The following is a 17,665-nucleotide window of genomic DNA, read 5'->3' as shown; positions in this document are numbered from 1 at the left end:
TTTAGATGAGGCATTAATTCTAGGTCCCATCTGCCCTCACGGGTGATGCAAAAGACCCCATGGCGATCTTTGAAAGAAGAACAGGGAAGATCTCCCAGTGCCCTGCACAGCTCTTATTCTCAACTAACATCACTTAAAAAACAAGGTTAACTGGTCACTTATCTGAACTTTTTTTTTGTTGGATTTTGCTGTGCACAAATTGTTGTGTTTCCGAAACTAACAGGAGGGAGTATTCTTCAGTAATACCTGACACCAGAACATTCTCACAGAACTTTAGTTTCAATGGCCATGGTCATTTGCCTTTGTCGGACTCCTCAATTTTCAGATGAAAGGGGTAATATTGCCTTGGGTGAGACCAAAGATGTACTAGACATTCAAAATCTTTGGGGACCTCTCCCTCAAACACCTACAGAAGCACAAGACCTCTACAACCAAGGGATCAAGTACACAACAATTTACTTTACAAAGCTGCAAATTCCTGACAAAAGATCCCTCAACTCACTTCAAAACTCTGTGAAACGCAGCTTACACACAACAGAAGCATACCCCTCTGTGGTCGATTGCCCACATGAGCTGTCAGGACGCCCGCCGTCCACACGCACACACACACACACACACACACACACACACACAACTCTAGCCATGCACCAGTGAACGCTGGAACTCACCTTCAGTAACTATCACCACACACCCAACACTGCTAAGTAAACCTAACACTGCTTGGTGGTCCAGAGATCATGGCCTCCTTGTAGGCACAATTCACTCCACTGCATAGCATAGAATGGATATGTTGATACCTTCCCTACACTCCAGGAAATTACCGAGGCTGTCTAAGGGGGCCAACCAGGAATTACAAAGTGCTGCAGACCCTGGAACAAAGAGCAGCCCAGAAGGAAAAAACAGGTAGGAGAAATACTCTTATTCCCCAGTTTTTACTGGTGTTCCATTATAAGATGTATAAGACCAGTTCAGACCAGTATTCCTATTTCCCAGTTTTTACTGTTTTTCCCATCTGGGAGTTAGCAAATAAGTCGGCACAAAAGACACATATCAGGCCAGACGTGAATTTGACAACCCATTATCAGTAGGGCCAGGAAAACTCACACAGCACACCACATAGGCCAAATACATTAAGGGACGAGGAACTGAGAAAAGCCATCAGGCGAAATTTAATCCAGCCGGTCACGGCGGTAACACGGTGGCTGGGCCCATTCAATTGCACGGGAGGCTGTGCATCAGCCTGCCGGCTGCAGGAAAACCTCCCGCCAATACGTCAAAGGCGGGAAGGGGATGATGCGCGCAACTGACCTACTCACAACGGTATGTCAATTAGGCTCATTAATAGCCACTTGACGCCAATTATCCTGGAGCCCAACAGAATTTAGTGATGGCTCAGGGGATTAAATGGTAGTTGCACGGCCCACAAATCCACTGGAGATTCCTAAGTGATCCACAGCAACTGTCTCCCCGTTTACTACCCTGAGGGTGGTAAATTCTGCTGAGAGGGTGTGCATAACTAACGGTAGATCTCTTTCCCGTACCAAGATGAAGTCTGTTTGATGTGTGGAGAGCATGATCACAGAGATATTATGATCTGCCAGCGGTGCCATTACTGACTTGGCAATCTTGGTGACTCCAATTGGCTGCGAGCTGGAGAAACTCCCACCACCGGATACAACGTTTAAAGCCAGCCATGTCTCGTCTGCTACACTCAGGAGATCTAACCCAGGCAGTTCATTAAAGCTGCCTTCATCCATGATAATGGTGTAGTCTTCAGAAGACTCAGTTAGGTTAAAGAACTTGCACATGGTCTTTGACAGCAGAAAAGCAAGTTTTATTAATCCATGGGTAAACAAATAGGATCCCATCCTTGGCTATACTTGCTACTTTCAGTCTGTGCTCTAAGATATGCAGTTCCATCTTTTCCTCCTTCCGTGACTCCTGAAGGCCACACGGCAAACCCTGTCATATTGCCTGCGGCATCAGAGGAGCGAGGTCCTTTGCTCACACCTCTGAGGGTGCGTTCCTTGTTAAAAGGAACTTAGTGCTCACTGGAGGGACCCAGCACTGGGAAGTTGGGGGGAGATGATACTGAAAGCTAACCCCCTGCCCTTGCCTCCAACCACTCCCCCATCCCTCCCACGATCCTAATCCCACTCCATTCACCTGTGTCCAGAGATCCAGTGACAACCCCTGATGAAGTCCTTCGAGCATCACCAGTTGCAGCCACAGACCCAGTGGCAGTAGTGGAGAGCTGCTAACCTCTGAATGTTGCAGCTCACAGAGGAAATCTGTTGATGAGGATTTAAATGCCTGACGGGCACTTAATTTGGCTGGACCACCCTCACGGAAACAACATAGGGTACCACATGAGTTCTCCAACCAGTGGGCCAGGCCCCTATCACCCATGTTAAATTCTGGCCATCATGTGTACCCTGTGACAGCAGACAGAATGACAAATAATATGCCAGCAGGCTTAAAAATAATCTCTAATTCTTCAGCCCCACAGAAACAATGATTTTGCAGATTTTATGGTTCACTATATGCCTCAGAATCCCACACCACTCCACAAGAAACATTCTGACACTTGCCAATTCCAGTCAAGGAGATCCGGGCAGGAATAGAAGCTTTTGATCTGGGAAAGTCCCAGAACCCAATGAGTATTGAGACAAGGCCTACAAGGTTCAGTCCTTATCAGACACCACTCGTACTGAAACTCTTCCAAATACTTTCAACATAGCTTCAAACACAACAATATACAAAAACTCACAGTGCAAAAAAAAAACACCTACAGGCCTCTATCCCTACACAATAACTACTACAAAATACTAGCCAAGATCCTGGCAGACTGATAGCTCTTGACCTGCTCTGCTCCATGGTAACCAACAGTCTTTAAGTGGAGGTTATCTTGTGTATTTACAATGGGCCAAATGCTTTCCTCAACAAATTTACTGGGGCAATGGTCTGCCTTTAGTCAACTTTAATATCAGTTTGCCATCTTTTAGGACTGAATATAAGCACACCGAAGAACTAAAAACCATACAAGTGTTTGTGTTCCTAACCAAATGAATAAATAAATTATTTTATTTGGAAAGCTGGTGTAGGAAACATAACATTAAGTATTCCTTATCTAAATAAACTGCACGAGTCATAATTAATCTATAACTTTGCACATAAACTCCTTATGAGATATGTGATCTGCTCTTTGTCTCTTCCAATAAAATGGACAATAAACGTTTTAGTACCACTGTGATATATTAAAATTAAATCTGCATTTGTCACATTGTCTTAATTCTTTGTTAGCCAAAACCTGTCACTCCCTGTTCCACTCTATCGCTGCCCTGATAGCATTGTTAGTTAGGTTTGTTCATGATTCCCCTGAAGGTTGCAAATAGCCTTGAATCACGCTGGTGTCATGTCATCCCCTGAACACACAATCAGAACTGAAGGAACAATTTGTTTCTCCCACAAAACAACAAGGGTGAAATGACTGCAGGAAAAGACCATTTTGGCACTTGGCTAGCTGCTTCAGTCTTGTACGAATACTGGTATTTTTGCTCTTCTTAGTCTACTTCTCATAAGCCTGTAAGATACTCAGACAATTTAAAGCCTGTTGAGCGGCATCATCAACTACGAAACTTCAAATTACATATACCAATCAATGTAATTCATGTTGTCCATTCTTGCTGCAAGTATGGCAAATAAAAGTAGCAGTTCAAATAAAGTTTGATGGTCTCAAAGGAAAACTAAAGCAACGACAGGAGTTATTTCTTAGCACGTTTACCAACAGCAGCCCAAAAGCCAGTGACAACACAGTAAAGGCAGAGCTCACACACTTTACCACAAAAGGTGATTCCCTCAGGCGTCTCTGGAGGGAACACTGTTTCCAACTGGACCGCAAGTGGAACGTTCAAAATGTCAAGCTCATCAAAGGAGCTGTGGTTTCTGGACGCTAGAAGCTGAACATTTGCCTTCTGCCCAACAAGAGGCTGGCAACAGTTTTGCACCTGCAAATATGTTAACATGCTGCATCATCATGAACCACAACTTAAAACAACTGCACATTTGGAAGCTTACGTTTGAAAAGTTGTTTTATACTGTGAAATCAAAACCAAGGCAACTTCTCCAAAAGAAAGATCATCAACGTGAAAATTTCACCATTTCTCTCCCCAAGTCTGATCTGCAGAGTCTTTCCAGTATTTTCTGATCTTATTTCAACTTCTACAGATTGAGGCAGCCAAGCCAGCACAGCAGAATAGCATGTTAAAGCAGTTCCATGACACGATGTTTGATGATATCTTAAATTCTTAGCACTTGTCTGATATTTGACAAGGATTTTGTAGTACAGCTAGATTTCTTGTATTTAATAACATTTTTAATACAAACTCAACTCAGACTTTTGTGTGCAATTGACTATAAACAACAAACAACCTAAAATTTATAAAGTATAATTGAACTCAAATAATTCAAAACATGTTTAGCAAGCAGGGAAATGAAAAATGTCAATGGGTTATTCGACATGATGGAAGGGGTCCCTCTTTATGGATAATGAGAATTCGTAAAACTAGGAGACCCCAAAATTTGATCATGTGCATGTGATTTATCAACACCCAAGCACAGAAGTGAAAAGAAGCACAATCCCACAAATAAAAAGAACGTTCAGCACGAGTTTCCTCTATGGATTTCCAGGTCCATTGACGTAATCTTACCGCAAACTTTGTTTACCCAATTTGTCTGGATTTCCACTGAAGTTATGCAGCCTAATTCAGGGGAACCCCGAGAACAAGGGAACATAATTTTGAAATTGAAACTAAGCCATGCAGGAGTGAAATCAGGAAGCACCTTTCCACACAAAGAGTACTGGAAATCTGGAACTATCTTCTGTCAAAGGGCATAGAGCAACTACAGGTAAATGGAATTGAGATACAGATCAGCTACAATCTAACTGAATGTAGAACGAAGTTCTAGGGTCTGGATAAACCACTCCTTTTTCTATATTCCTATCAATTGCTGTAATTATGTAGCTTAAGTCACCAAAAATGGTGAAATACATTACAAAAAAAAAGAAATATTAGTAATCTGTATGTTGAGGTAGCAGCCTGCGCAAAACTATGTTCTAAGAAGGTTTCTGGCGGATAATCAGGGATATGGAGAATTGAAGGTTCTTCTATAAGTCTCATTTTTATTAAGATAAATTAAATGTGGTGTTTCTTCCTGGAGACCCATATGTTCATACTCCAATCCATTTTCCGGGAATCACTTCAATTGACCTATGGTGTAATTTGATTTCATTGACACAGAATCAGAAGCAAGCTCAATTGGATTTCTTATGACATCACAACCCACACTGAGCCAGATGTTTCTGTCTTTCTTGACACTGTGAACAAGTACAGCTCGTTTCAAGGACTTGTACATTTTAATTTGGAATGGGTGGCGAAAGATTCACTGGTATTACTGTTCAACTGTCAACAATCTGATAAATAAAGAGCACAGAGTAAAATATTAAATTGTTGGTAATTTCATGTTCCTGCTGCCCTGTTGGGGCTTTCCATTTTGTATGCACATAACGTAAGCAGACCACAATTGTACAGTTCTACCAGCTGCAGTAGGGAGTCTATTTCTCCAGGAATTGCATGGCCAGAGACAGCGATTTCCTCAAAATATCTGTTTGATTCTAAAGATTACCCTGTTAAAATTTGAAAATAATAAAGGTTTGCATTCACCTATGTACCATGAAAAAGAAACTAGTCAACAGGGTGACACATTTTAACAATATCCAGATATTATAAGAGGAGGACAAAAATAATTGCATTTTTTTCTTGTCCTCTCCTTTGGTTTTCCACTTCCACAGTCAAACTACATGGTAATTTCCAATTCCATGCTCCAGCAGGGCTGGTGTTCCTTTTTTTATTCATTCACTGCGTGTGGGCTTCACTGGCTGGGCCAGCATTTATTACCTATCCATAATTGCCCTTGAGAAGGTGATGGTGAGTTGCCTTCTTGAACTGCTGCAGTCCATGTGGTGTAGGTACACCCACAGTGCTGTTAGGGAGGGAGTTCCAGGATTTTCACCCAACGACAGTGGAGGTATATTTCCAAGTCAAAATGGTGAGTGACTTGGAAGGGAACTTCCAGGTGGTGGTGTTCCCATGTGTCTGCTGCCTTGTCCTTCTGGACGGTAGTGGTTGTGCATTTGGAAGGTGCTGTCTAAGGAGGATTGGTGAGTTCCTGCAGTGCATCTTGTAGATGGTACACACTGCTGCCACTATGCGTCAGTGGTGGAGGGAGTGAATGTTTGTGGATGGGGTGCCAATCAATCGGGCTGCTTTGTCCTGGATGGTGTCAAGCTTCTTGAGTGTTGTTGGAGCTGCACTCATCCAGGCAAGTGGAGAACATCCCATCAGACTTGTGCCTTGTATATAGTGGACAAGCTCTGGGGAGTCAGGAGGTGACAGATCATCCCAGATTAGCACCAAGTGCGATAGCGGGCCTAAAAAAATGTTTTACCCGCTGGCCGCAATAGCGGATTTTCGCAACCTCCTGGCCCATGCCTCCTCATTAATAAAGCATTCACAGGAAACACGCCGGATTGCTGGCCGGCGGGCTCGGATTTCTCCGCCACACCGTGACCTCAGCACTTCCTTGCTCCAGGCGGGATACTTAAAGCACAACAGAGCACAGCCAACTTCATGTCTTCAGACCAGGGCTGCTCCAGGCCCCAAAAGCAAAGAAGACAGTAGCCCCCAATTTAGTGACACCTATCTGGGGCGCCTGCTAGACGCAGTGGAAGCCCGCCGCCGTGATATCCTCTACCTCTGACCTGGTACAACATGGTCCACCAGAGTCACCAATCCAGCCCGGGAGGCAATGGCAGCGGCAGTCAGCACCACTGGAGCACAAAGGAGGTCAGCCATCCAGTGCAGGAAGAGGATGAATTCTCTCTTCCGTTCCACCAGGGTAAGTCAACCACCTCATCACTCAACTCTCACACTCTTAACCCCATCACACATTCACAGGGATCTCACACCTCAAGGGACAACATCACTAACTCTCACACACACGCTCACATCTCCATCAGGCTCATATCCTCTTGAGCTCGCATCCTCATCCTGTCCATGGCTCCCCTCACCACACAAACATTCCATGCAATGCCATGTGTCCTGCTCACACACTTTCTCCATCTGTTTTCATGCAGGAAAAGCTAGCTCAGAACAGCAGGGAGAGGTCCCAGACTGTGGGGGGTGGAGTGGCCCACATTAGACCCCTCACTCACTTTGAGGAGTGTGCCATCGCGCTGACTGGTGAGAACGTGGACTGTGCCTGCGGCGACGGTGAGGTCGGTGGCGAACACCACCTGAGGATCCTGTACCCCATCATCCCTCTCTCAACACAACTGTGAGTGCTCTCTCTCCTGTTTTTGACTCTGCTGTCATGCAGGAAAGTCTCTACTATGGTTCACAGGGGTCTCTGCCAAGTGACCGACGCCCTCAGCCAGCCAGTCCCTCAGCTCCATCCAGGTCCTCAAGTCCAGCGAAGAGGGCAGTTCTGGAAATAAGCAGCATGGAGGACCCGTCACAGCGCTTACCCATGCCCTCCAGCAGCACAGAGACACACACCTTGGTGGGACCTAGATCTAGAGCAGGCTCGGGTTCACACTCCAGTGGTCACCGCACGGACACGTGCCCACAGCAGGAGGAGGCAGGTTCAGCCGAGTTCCCAGGCGCTCGGAGGACTGCTGGGGAAGAGGCATCTGTGAGGTCCGAGTCAGATGACGAGCTTCTGGATTCAACCTTCTAACTCGTCGTCGAGAGTTGCCAGAAGGCGGGGGAACATTAAATAGAGCTGTTGGAAGCCCTTGACAAAGTGGTATGCGAGTCAGAGGAGTGCGTCCGCCTGCTTTCTGATGAAGTAGTGCCCACGTGTGTGCGTATGCAGGTCTCCATGAGAATGACGGCAGATCCAATGGAGACGCTGGTCCTGCAGAACGGGGAGTTTGCGCGCAGTCCTGCACTCCATCGCAGGAGTCATTGGCAATTTCCTTCAGTGGCAATGCGAGAGGTAAACAGGGCAATTCAACATCCCTCCAGGTGCTCCTCCCCCTGAAGGAGTCAGGCCGGGGCCATCGGGTACCCAAAGGGAGGGGAGCAACCACTGGACACCCCTGGGTCATCCGCTCAGGAATCTCAGAGGCTGTCCGCTCCATCCAAGTCCCCTTTGCCTGTGGCCCCCTCAATCTCGTCCTCTGTCACTGCAGAGGGAGCAGCTGGGCCACAGGAGGTCAGCCAGTGCAAGCTGGGGCCCTCAAAGCCTCAGCTTTCCAGAGGATGCACACTGAAGTCATCAAAGGCAACAGGAGCAACCATTGCGCAGGCTGTCTCCACCCCTGCTGCGGATGTCAGGGCAGCACCTAGGAGAACGGTAAGCCTAGAAAAGTTAAGAAATTCTGGTCACAAGTGGTTGCACGGGTGAACACATCTTGTCACTTCATAATCTGAAAATATACTCACTTTCATTGAATAATGTGTAATTTCAGCTTCATTGACAGGCTTCGCAAGTCTTCCCACTATATTTCCCCCCCACCCAGCCACTAGCAGTTCAGCTACATGCAGCCAGGCCACGAGTGGTTCTGGAGAAGTGTGTGTGTGGCAGGGCCTTTTGGAGCTTCATGCAAGCGCTCTCCCACGCGCACGGAGCCTTCATCCATCACACTCAAATCTCTGTCCCGAGTATTTTCAGCTGCCTGCTAGGGTTCTCTTTCTGTTGTCCATCTGAGCTGACCTGCATCACCCGCTGATCACACTCCCATGCAGCACCTGTGCCTGTCCAACACGAAGCTCCGCTCACTTTCGATATCAACAACCATGGTGGTGTTCAAGTATATCATCAGTTCCCCCCCATCCTTTTCCCTTCCCCATCACTTGTGTCCTTTCCTCCACCACTATCGACCCTCCAGCATCACCTTCCACCTCCCGACCATCACCTACCAACCTGAACCCTTGTCGTTTCAGGATGTCCAGGTGAATGTATACGTTCCCTGCCTTCCTGAGAATCCCACCCCCATCCACATTGACCTCCCGGACCCGCTCCTTCCCACCCCCAGGGTCTGTGTCTGCCTCCGAGTCCCCACCAACCACCCTCACCGTCTCTTCTACCGCTACCGATGCACCCTCACCCTCCCATCCTTCCGGCTCCCTCTTACCCCTCTCACACTCACCATTTCCTCTGAGCATGCCCACCCTCAGTTCGCTCCCCAGGAGGCAGACATTGACCCCACAGACCCCTCCCTTGCACATTCACCTGGACATCCCCTACCCCGCCCCCACCACCCTGGCCACCCCTTATTTATTCCTCCAACCTATTCCCTCCATCTCCGGACACCTTCTCCTCTCCCTACTCCCCACGGACACCTCCACCCCTCCAAAATCCCTCCTTTACACCCTCGTCCCCCCCTTACACCTACCTCCCCACTTGCTGTATTCTCCTCTGTTACACCCTCGCCCCCCTGTACTCCAACCCCCAAACTCACCGCCCTGTAACATTTTTGTGTGTCCCCCCCCCACGCCGGTACACCTTCCTCTCCCACCATCCATTCCCACTCCCAGTACACCTTCTTCTCCCACTCACAGTTGGACTTCCTCCGTCCACCATCTGTAGCAGCCCGTGGCCAAGACCGGGATGTTCCGAAACAGACCCAAAGCATCAATGGAAACCTCCCCCCTTCCGAGAGCTGATTCACGGTGCAGTCATGTCCATGAGAATCCACCCAGCATCACTGCACATGTTCCTTCAGGATCCGGCAGCTATAGTGCTCCAGCATCATCATCTTCTCAGATTGTCCGTGATCTGAGCAAGGCCCTCGCGGTAAGTCTGGACTTCTGCGCATCACACTTCTCCAGGCATGTTCTGGGCTGGCATGCTTTCCCGCCAGTGCAACTGTAATTTGGGCGTGGGGGGGGATGATTCTGGTCGGGCCTTATTTTGTATCCCATTACCGCCATGGCGGACACCATCGAATGATCCCACTGTCCTTTCACAACTGCGTGAAACTGATTTCTGCCCCCCACAACGAAATGCCACCCCCCCACCCGCTTTGCCATGCTATGCTACCCACCGCCAACGGGACCAGACGATTCCGCCCCGAGCCTCTGACCTGCTCTTGTAGCCACAGTAAATGGATGGCTAGGCCAGATCAGTTTCTAGTCAATGATAACCCCCAGCATGTTGATAGTGGGGGCTTCAGTGATGGTAATGACATTGAGGTTAAGGGAAGATGGTTAGATTCTCTGGAGATGTCATTGCCTGGCGCTTGTGTAGTGTGAATGTTACTTGCTATTGTCAGCCCAAGTCTGGGCATTGTCCAGGTCTTACTGCATTTGGACATGGAATGCTTCAGTATCTGAGGAGTTGCGGATGGTATCTGAGGAGTTTCAGCAATCATCAGCAAACATCCCCACTTCTGACCATATGATGGAGGGATGGTCATTGATGAAGCAGCTGAAGGTGGTTGGACTCAGGACATTACCCTGAGGAACTCCTGCAGTGATGTCCTGGAACTGAGATGGTTGACCTCCAACAACCACAACCATCTTCATTTGTGCTAGATATGACTCCAACCAGCGGAGAGTCTTCCCCCCCGACTCCCATTGACTCCAGTTTTGCTGGGGCTCCTTGATGCCATGCTCCCTTAAATGCTGTTCAAAGGAACTACCAGTTAGCGACTGGGCAAGAACATTGTATCTGGATTCTCCGACCCCTATGAATATGGCTCTTTGCTGGAAGTGTGGGATCATAAAATTCTCTTCATAACAAAAACCGCATTGTATAATGACTTGCTATGCCACCCTCTTGCCCCAAGACAAGTAGTTTCCAAATATCAACGGCTAAATTTGCCAGGACTGCACCGCAAGAGAATCGTTATTTGCACTGGGAGAATGAAGGAAAACTGCAGGCTGAGTACCAATGATTTTCCAATAAACCCTGCCAGTGATATCGGGTGAAGTTTACTGCTCCCGCCAGCAGCAGGGATCATGGCAGACGGGGACACTTAACTTGGTGGGAGGTAATGGATGGCGGGATAAACTGTTGGAATCCTGTTCTTGTGACTTTCAAGGCGGGTCAAACTTCCCAATGAACAATGTCAGGAACCCCATTTGCATGTATTTGCACCTCATGCGTGCTCATTAAAAGTTCACCTCGCAAGGATTAAGTTTGCCTTCCAAATTAAGTTCCCTGCCAGTGAGAATTTAGAATATTCAGTTTTACAACTGCATATAAGTGGCATGCACATAGCCGGCTTCACCTCTTCCATGACTTTGAGGTCCGTAGGTGTTTCATTCTCCTTCTTGGGGACCTCACATAACTTCACTCAAGTACCGTTAGCAAACATTGCGCCAAGTTTGGATGTGCTGAAGTTAATGGGGGGACAAAAATAAAATAATGGCCGGGAGAGCAGCGGAATAGTCGAATCTGGAATTGCCAACAGCAAAATGAGGGTTTCAGCAACAGGTGGGATATGGGATAGGTTGTGGTGAACCACATCACAGAGTTCTTCATGATGGAGAAGATATGGGAGCAGAAACTGAGCTTTCGGGTAAACAGAACAGCATGATATTATCTGTCTCAGCTTGCAACAGTGGCTATGAAGCATCACAGGGTCAGTGAGATGGGTAAAGAGTTTACCCCCATGCAGCTGAAGATAACGGCTTGAACTGAGGTTTCCTATTGTTCATCTGGAGAAAATTACAGTTCATCTGAGCCTGGATGTTGGACCAGCAGAAAGTAAATGGAAAGTAAACTGGGATAGAACCGAATTGGGATTAATCGGTCATTTTTAGGTTGGCAAACTGGAGCTAACTGGGAGCCATAAGGAACAGTGCTGGGGCCTCAACTATTTACCATTGATATTAATGGGGCAGAATTTTCTGGCTGCCAGGCGGGCAGAGCGGAAGCAGGCCCCATCGCCGCCCGTAATTGGGTCCGCGCCACCATTTTACGGGGGCGGGCCTATTAAGGCCCACCCAGCTTGAATCGTGGCTCCCGAGGACAGTGGGAGTGGGCGAGCGGCGGTGGGACTGCAATGACCACTGGGTCCAATGGTAACCCGGCGGCCTGTTTAAAAAAGCTCCTGCAGCCTCTCAAAGGCTGACAAACATGGCTACTGGAAGGCTTTCCAGAGTGCTGCTGGTGTGCAGGCCAGGCAGGAGGGTAGGGCAGGGGGGTAGGGCAGGGGGGCACTGTGCCCCTTGTTTCTCAGATGATTGCCTTGCTGCCCTCCTCGAGGAGGTGGCAGCACGGCGGGAGGTCCCCGTGCCCCAGGACGGGAGGAGGAGGCCCCCCCACATGACCAAACGTGCCTGGGAGGAGGTAGCGGAGACCATGGGCTCCCACGAGGTGGTGCAATGCACCTGGATCCAGTGTCGCAAGCGTTTCAATGACCTGCTGCGCCCGGGAAGGGTGAGCACCATGTTGGCATAGGTCACTTAACCCAGCAGGTAGGCTTTCCCTCCCCGCCCCCCCCACACCCCTCCCCCCAAAGTCTATGCAGTGACTGCATTGAATCATTGACGGCATGTGTTCTTCACTGGGCGGGCCAGCAGATATTGCCCATGCCAAGGTCACCCTGAGAGGGTGGTGAAGAGATGGATTCTGCCCCCGCAGCATGTGGTACACTGAGACCCACATTACTGTTTTGGGGGCAACCTGGAGGAGCTGCACCTAGGCACAGTGCTGGAACTCCAGGACATTTGCTGGTCAGGGTGATGAGATGCTGGGAGGGGAGCTTCAAGGTGACGTGGCACCGATCGACCTGCTTCCCTCTGCGCTCCACGTGCTTGCGCCTCCTTGTTATGGAAGGTTAGACCGTGTGGCTGGGGGGGGCGCGGAGACACAGGCCTGGCATCTTTGTGTGAGTGTTCGGCAGGAGTGGGGTGGGGAGGCACTGGAGCCCTGCAATGTCCCACTCTGGTTGGGGTGGGCCGTCCGCAAAGAGAGTCCAGGTACAAGTAGCACAAATCAATGCTCTTCTTTCCTTTTCAGGGGAAGAATGCACATAATGCAGCCGAGCGGGTGAGGACTGGTGGAGGGCGGCCCAGGTGGCGATGCTTACCCAGTTCAAGCAGGAGGCCCTAGATCTAGAGAGGCTCCATGCGCTAGTCCACTGGTGTCAGTGAGGCTGGGGTGCCACGGGCAGGTATGTTTGCCCAGCACTGAGGTCAGCATTGTTCTCGCAACAGCCATAACAGTGCTGAATGTTCAGTGATTGAAGTTTACAACATGGCTTGACCATTGCTTATGGAAGGATGAGCGCAAAATGACCCGGGGGACAGGGATGCACATTGACATTGTCTCCACGTTAACTGATCCAATGTCCTTGTTCTTCCTTTCAGCATCAGCGGAGCAGGGCAGGGAGGAGGAACAGCAGAGGCCCTCTCTCACGCCTGAGGGTCCTGAAGTCTCGGACTCACCAGCGTCACACCATCTCTGTCAGGCAGACACCAACGCTGATACTAGCACCTCTGTGAGAATTAGAACATCGGCTAGTGTCCTGGGGCACAGCGGTGAGGGCACTTCACAGTCGCTGGACAAGCTGGTGGAGACAGAGTGCCCATGGCACCAGCAGTCGGAGGACTGCAGGGGACCAGGCATATGCTCAGTTGGTGGCTGATGATGTGCCTCTGGAGTCATCCGCAATGCAACAACCGCAGGAAATGTGGCCGGGTGTGCGGGAGCATCTGGGGGAGATACATGAGGCTATGCTTGGCATGGAGTGAGTGGTGGAGGAGTCTACACGGACCATCGCCGATGCAATGAGCTTCATGGCCAAGCGCCATGTGTCCTCCATGGAGAGCGTGGTGACTCTCGTGGAGAGCCTCCTCCAGGAGACCAATCAGGGCTTCCTGGGGTTGCGCTCGGACCACAAGCGCCCACATCGGCATTGACCTCAGCTGGTCAGTGCCAGTGTGGGAGATGGTCTGGGCATCAAGTTTCCCAGCTCGGTGCCCATCCATCCACGGTGAGCAGGAAGGTCCGAACCAATCTCACGTCGGCGCAGCAGCTGCCTGTCGTCTCTGCGCTCCGGATGAGGGCGGCAGCTCCTCCACCCCTCTGCCATCTGATGAGGCTGCAACGACTGGGGAGATGCCAGCTGTGGTACTGGCAGCTTCCTCCTAGGTGGGGCCAGCACAGGCTCCACAGGCCAGAGGACACCCGCCAAGGTCATCGAGGCCAACAGGAGAGCAGATTGAGCAGGCTGTCTCAGATGCCAGTCCCAGTGAGAGGGCAGCACCAAAACGTAGCACCCGAAAACGTAAACATAAGGCACCTTAGGCACACCGTGGGTTTATCACTGATGTTTTTGTGTTGGCCGGCAATGAGGTCTTTATGAGTTGGTGTGATGTTTAACAGCTTTGTCATTTTGTTTTCTTAAGTTCCTTTTGTTATAATATTAAATTCAGACAGGTCACCATGGCTGAGGGTGCCTCTTTTGTTATGCAGGTGGATGGTTACCAATAATGTTATGAGTGATTTGTGGGACATTCAGCTTTATTGACAAGGCCCTTAGTTAATGTTCCCAACCAGGCAGATTTTGCACTCAGGTATCGAGTGTACAGCCTGCAGCCCAGGCTTGTCCTGGAGGTCCATATGTGGTGTGCTAGCTGAAGGTTCATTGGGTTAAAGCTTCCCGGGTGTCCCTGCCTCCCTGGGTCAGCATCTACCCTCTCAGCATTTCCCTGTGCATGCTCATCCTCTGACTCACTACTGGACTCATCGTGTGCAACCGCAGCCACTGCTTCTACATCTTCATCCACAGCGTCCTCCCTTTCCAGCGCAAGATTGTGGAGAGCACAGCATGCAACCACTATCAGCGACACACAATCGGGGGGGTACTAGAGTGCACCCCCTGAATGGTCCAAGCATCGGAAGCGCATTTTGCAGAGGCGTGGCTCCTATTGTAGCGCTGTTCAGCCTTTGTTCTTGGATGGCGGAGGTGCATCATGAGCCACTTTCTGAGGGGAATAGCCCTTGTCACCCAGCAGCCAACCATCCAGCCGGGCTGGAGCACTGAAGAGCCCCGGCACCTGGGAGTGTCTAAGGATGTAGGAGTCGTGCGAGCTGCCTGGGTACCTTGCACAGACTTGCAGAATCTGCATCCTGTGATCACAGACTATCTGCACGTTTATGGGGTGGAAGCCCTTCCTGTTGACAAAGGCACCGGGCTCACCTGCTGGCGCCTTGATGGCCACATGTGTGCAGTCTATTGCACCCTGGATGCGGGGGAAGGCAGCAATGGCCGCGAAGCCTCTAGTTCGCTCTGTCTGGCTGGCTTGGTCCCAGTGGTAGTGGATGAGGGTCAATGCCCGTCTGAACAGAGCGTCTGTAACCTGCTTGACACAAGTGTGGACAGCTGATTGGGAGACATCACGAAGATCACCCACCGACCCCTGGAAGAAGCCAGAGGCATAGAAGTTGAGAGCAGCTGTGACCTTTAGAGCCACTAGCATGGAGTGTCCACCCACAGTTAGCTGAGATCTCGAGCCCAATCATCTGACAGATATAGTTGACTGTCTCCATTGAGAGATGGAGCTTCCTTTGGCACTGCACCTCAGACATAATGAGGTAGCTGCTTCACCACCTGTAAACCCTGGCAGCAGGATAATGACGTCTTCTGCGGCCCCTTCCGCCTTGGGACTACTTCTTGGCCCTGCACCCCTCCTCCCAAAGGTGGCTCCCCTGGAGGCTGAATGTGCATTCCTGGCCTCATCCCCCATCTAGCCCTCCCTTCCTCCTCAGAGGAGGTGCCTCCAGTGGAGAGCTCGACTCCCAATCCCAGGCTAAGGGAAGGCTTCCTGAAACCTGCAGGCCCAGAAACGATTCTTCACTGCAGAGTGCTGACCTGAAGGTTGTGAGGCCAGTCCAAGTTATGTGTTTTGAAGTATTCCTGCTCACACAGGCAAGTATCAGTAACTTTGCAAATTAAATATTAGACAGAGCACACTTGCGACCCCACTGAGCCCTCTTATCCCACTGTGGGTGAGGTTTATATGAATGTGTCCTACCCACCAGCCCGTTGCACCCTTGCGACGACCCGAAGATCGCACGAAAAAGGCTTTTGAGATGCTGAAAAATCAGCATCAATTGGCGCCTCAAAAGCCCCGTTAATTAATGGCGGGCGCGCATCGGATATCATCACGCACCTGCCCAACGAAATATCGCGATGGCGCGTGGTGACGTCGGGACGCTTACCGAACGCCACTGCACGTCATTTTACACTGTCGGCGTGTGGGTCCCACCCCGACATGCCAACAGGAAAAATTCCGCCCAATGACTTGGATGATGGGACCGAGTTTACTGCAGCCGCATTTACTGATAGTACAAAGATAGGTGGGAAAGCAAGTTACGAGGAGGACAAAAAGAATCTGCAAAGGAATATGGATAGATTAAGTGAGTGGGAACCAATTTGACAGTTGAAGTATAATATTGGAAAATGTGAGGATATCCATTTTGTTTGAAGGCCAGAAAAGTAAAATATCATTGAAATGTAGAGAGACTACAGGTTACTGCAGTATAGAGGGATATGGATGTCCTCGTACATGAAACACAAAAAACTAGCATGCAGGTAGATCAGGTAATTAGGAAAGTCATGGAATGTTGGTCTTAATTGCTAAGGGAAGGGAGTACAAAAAGTAAGCAAGTCTTACTGCAACTGTACAGACGTTGGTGAGACCACACCGAGGGTACTGCATACAACTTTGGTCTCCTTATTTAGGGAGGAATATACCTGCATTGGAGGTGGTGCAGAGAAGGTTCACTAGATTGATTCCTGGCATGAAGGGATTGTCTTAACAGCAAAGGTTGAGCATTTTTTTTATTCAGTCATGGGATGTGGAGGTCGCTGGCTAGGCCAGCATTTATTGCCCATCCCTAATTGCCCTTGAGCTGCAGTCCATGTGGTGTAGGTACGCCCACAGTGCTGTTAGGGAGGGAATTCCAGGATTTTGAACCAGTGAAAGAACGGTGATATATTTCCAAATCAGGATGGTGGGTGGCTTGGAGGGGAACTTCCAGGTGATGGTGATCCCATGTATTTGCTGCCCTCGTCCTAGATGGTAATGGTTATGGGTTTGGAAGGTGCTGTCTAACGAGGCTTGGTGAGTTTCTGCAGTGCATCTTGTAGATGGTACACACTGCTGCAGCTGTGTGTCAATGGTGGACGGAGTGAATGTTTGTGGATGGGGTGCCAATCAATTCGGCTGCTTTGTCCTGGACAGTGTCAAGCTTCTTGAATGTTGTTGGAGCTGCACTCATCCAGGCAAGTGGAGAGTATTCCAGCACACTCCTGATTTATGCCTTGTAGATGGAGGACAGGCTCTAGGGAGTCAGGAGGTGAGTTACTCACCGCAGGATTCCTAGCCTCTGACCGGCTCTTGTAGCCACAGTATTTATATGACTAGTCCAGTTCAATTTCTCGTCAATGGTAACCCCCAGGGTGATGTTGGGCCTATAATCATTGGAATTTAGAAGAAAGAGAGGTGATCTTGTTGAAGCATTTAAGATTCTGAGCGGTTTTGACAAGCCAGGTGTTGAGGGGTCATTTCTCCTCATGGAGGAATCTAAAACCTGGGGTAGTTTCACAATAAGGGGTTGCCCATTTAAGATGGAGATGAGG

General features: G+C 49.4%; 1 protein-coding gene and 1 pseudogene across 1 annotated transcript in view; both read right to left on the bottom strand.

The window, feature by feature from the left end:
- Positions 1–17,665, bottom strand: part of LOC144689691 (doublesex- and mab-3-related transcription factor 1-like) — a 181,101-nt gene that overhangs the window by 95,172 nt on the left and 68,264 nt on the right. The gene's annotated exons all lie outside the window — the stretch shown is intronic.
- On the bottom strand, positions 1,401–1,920 carry LOC144689696 (cytosolic arginine sensor for mTORC1 subunit 2 pseudogene; annotated as a pseudogene).

Source organism: Cetorhinus maximus, chromosome 2 (assembly GCF_964194155.1).
Source record: "Cetorhinus maximus chromosome 2, sCetMax3.hap1.1, whole genome shotgun sequence".
Classification (NCBI taxonomy): domain Eukaryota; kingdom Metazoa; phylum Chordata; class Chondrichthyes; order Lamniformes; family Cetorhinidae; genus Cetorhinus; species Cetorhinus maximus.
This window is presented reverse-complemented; position numbering and strand designations above follow the sequence as displayed.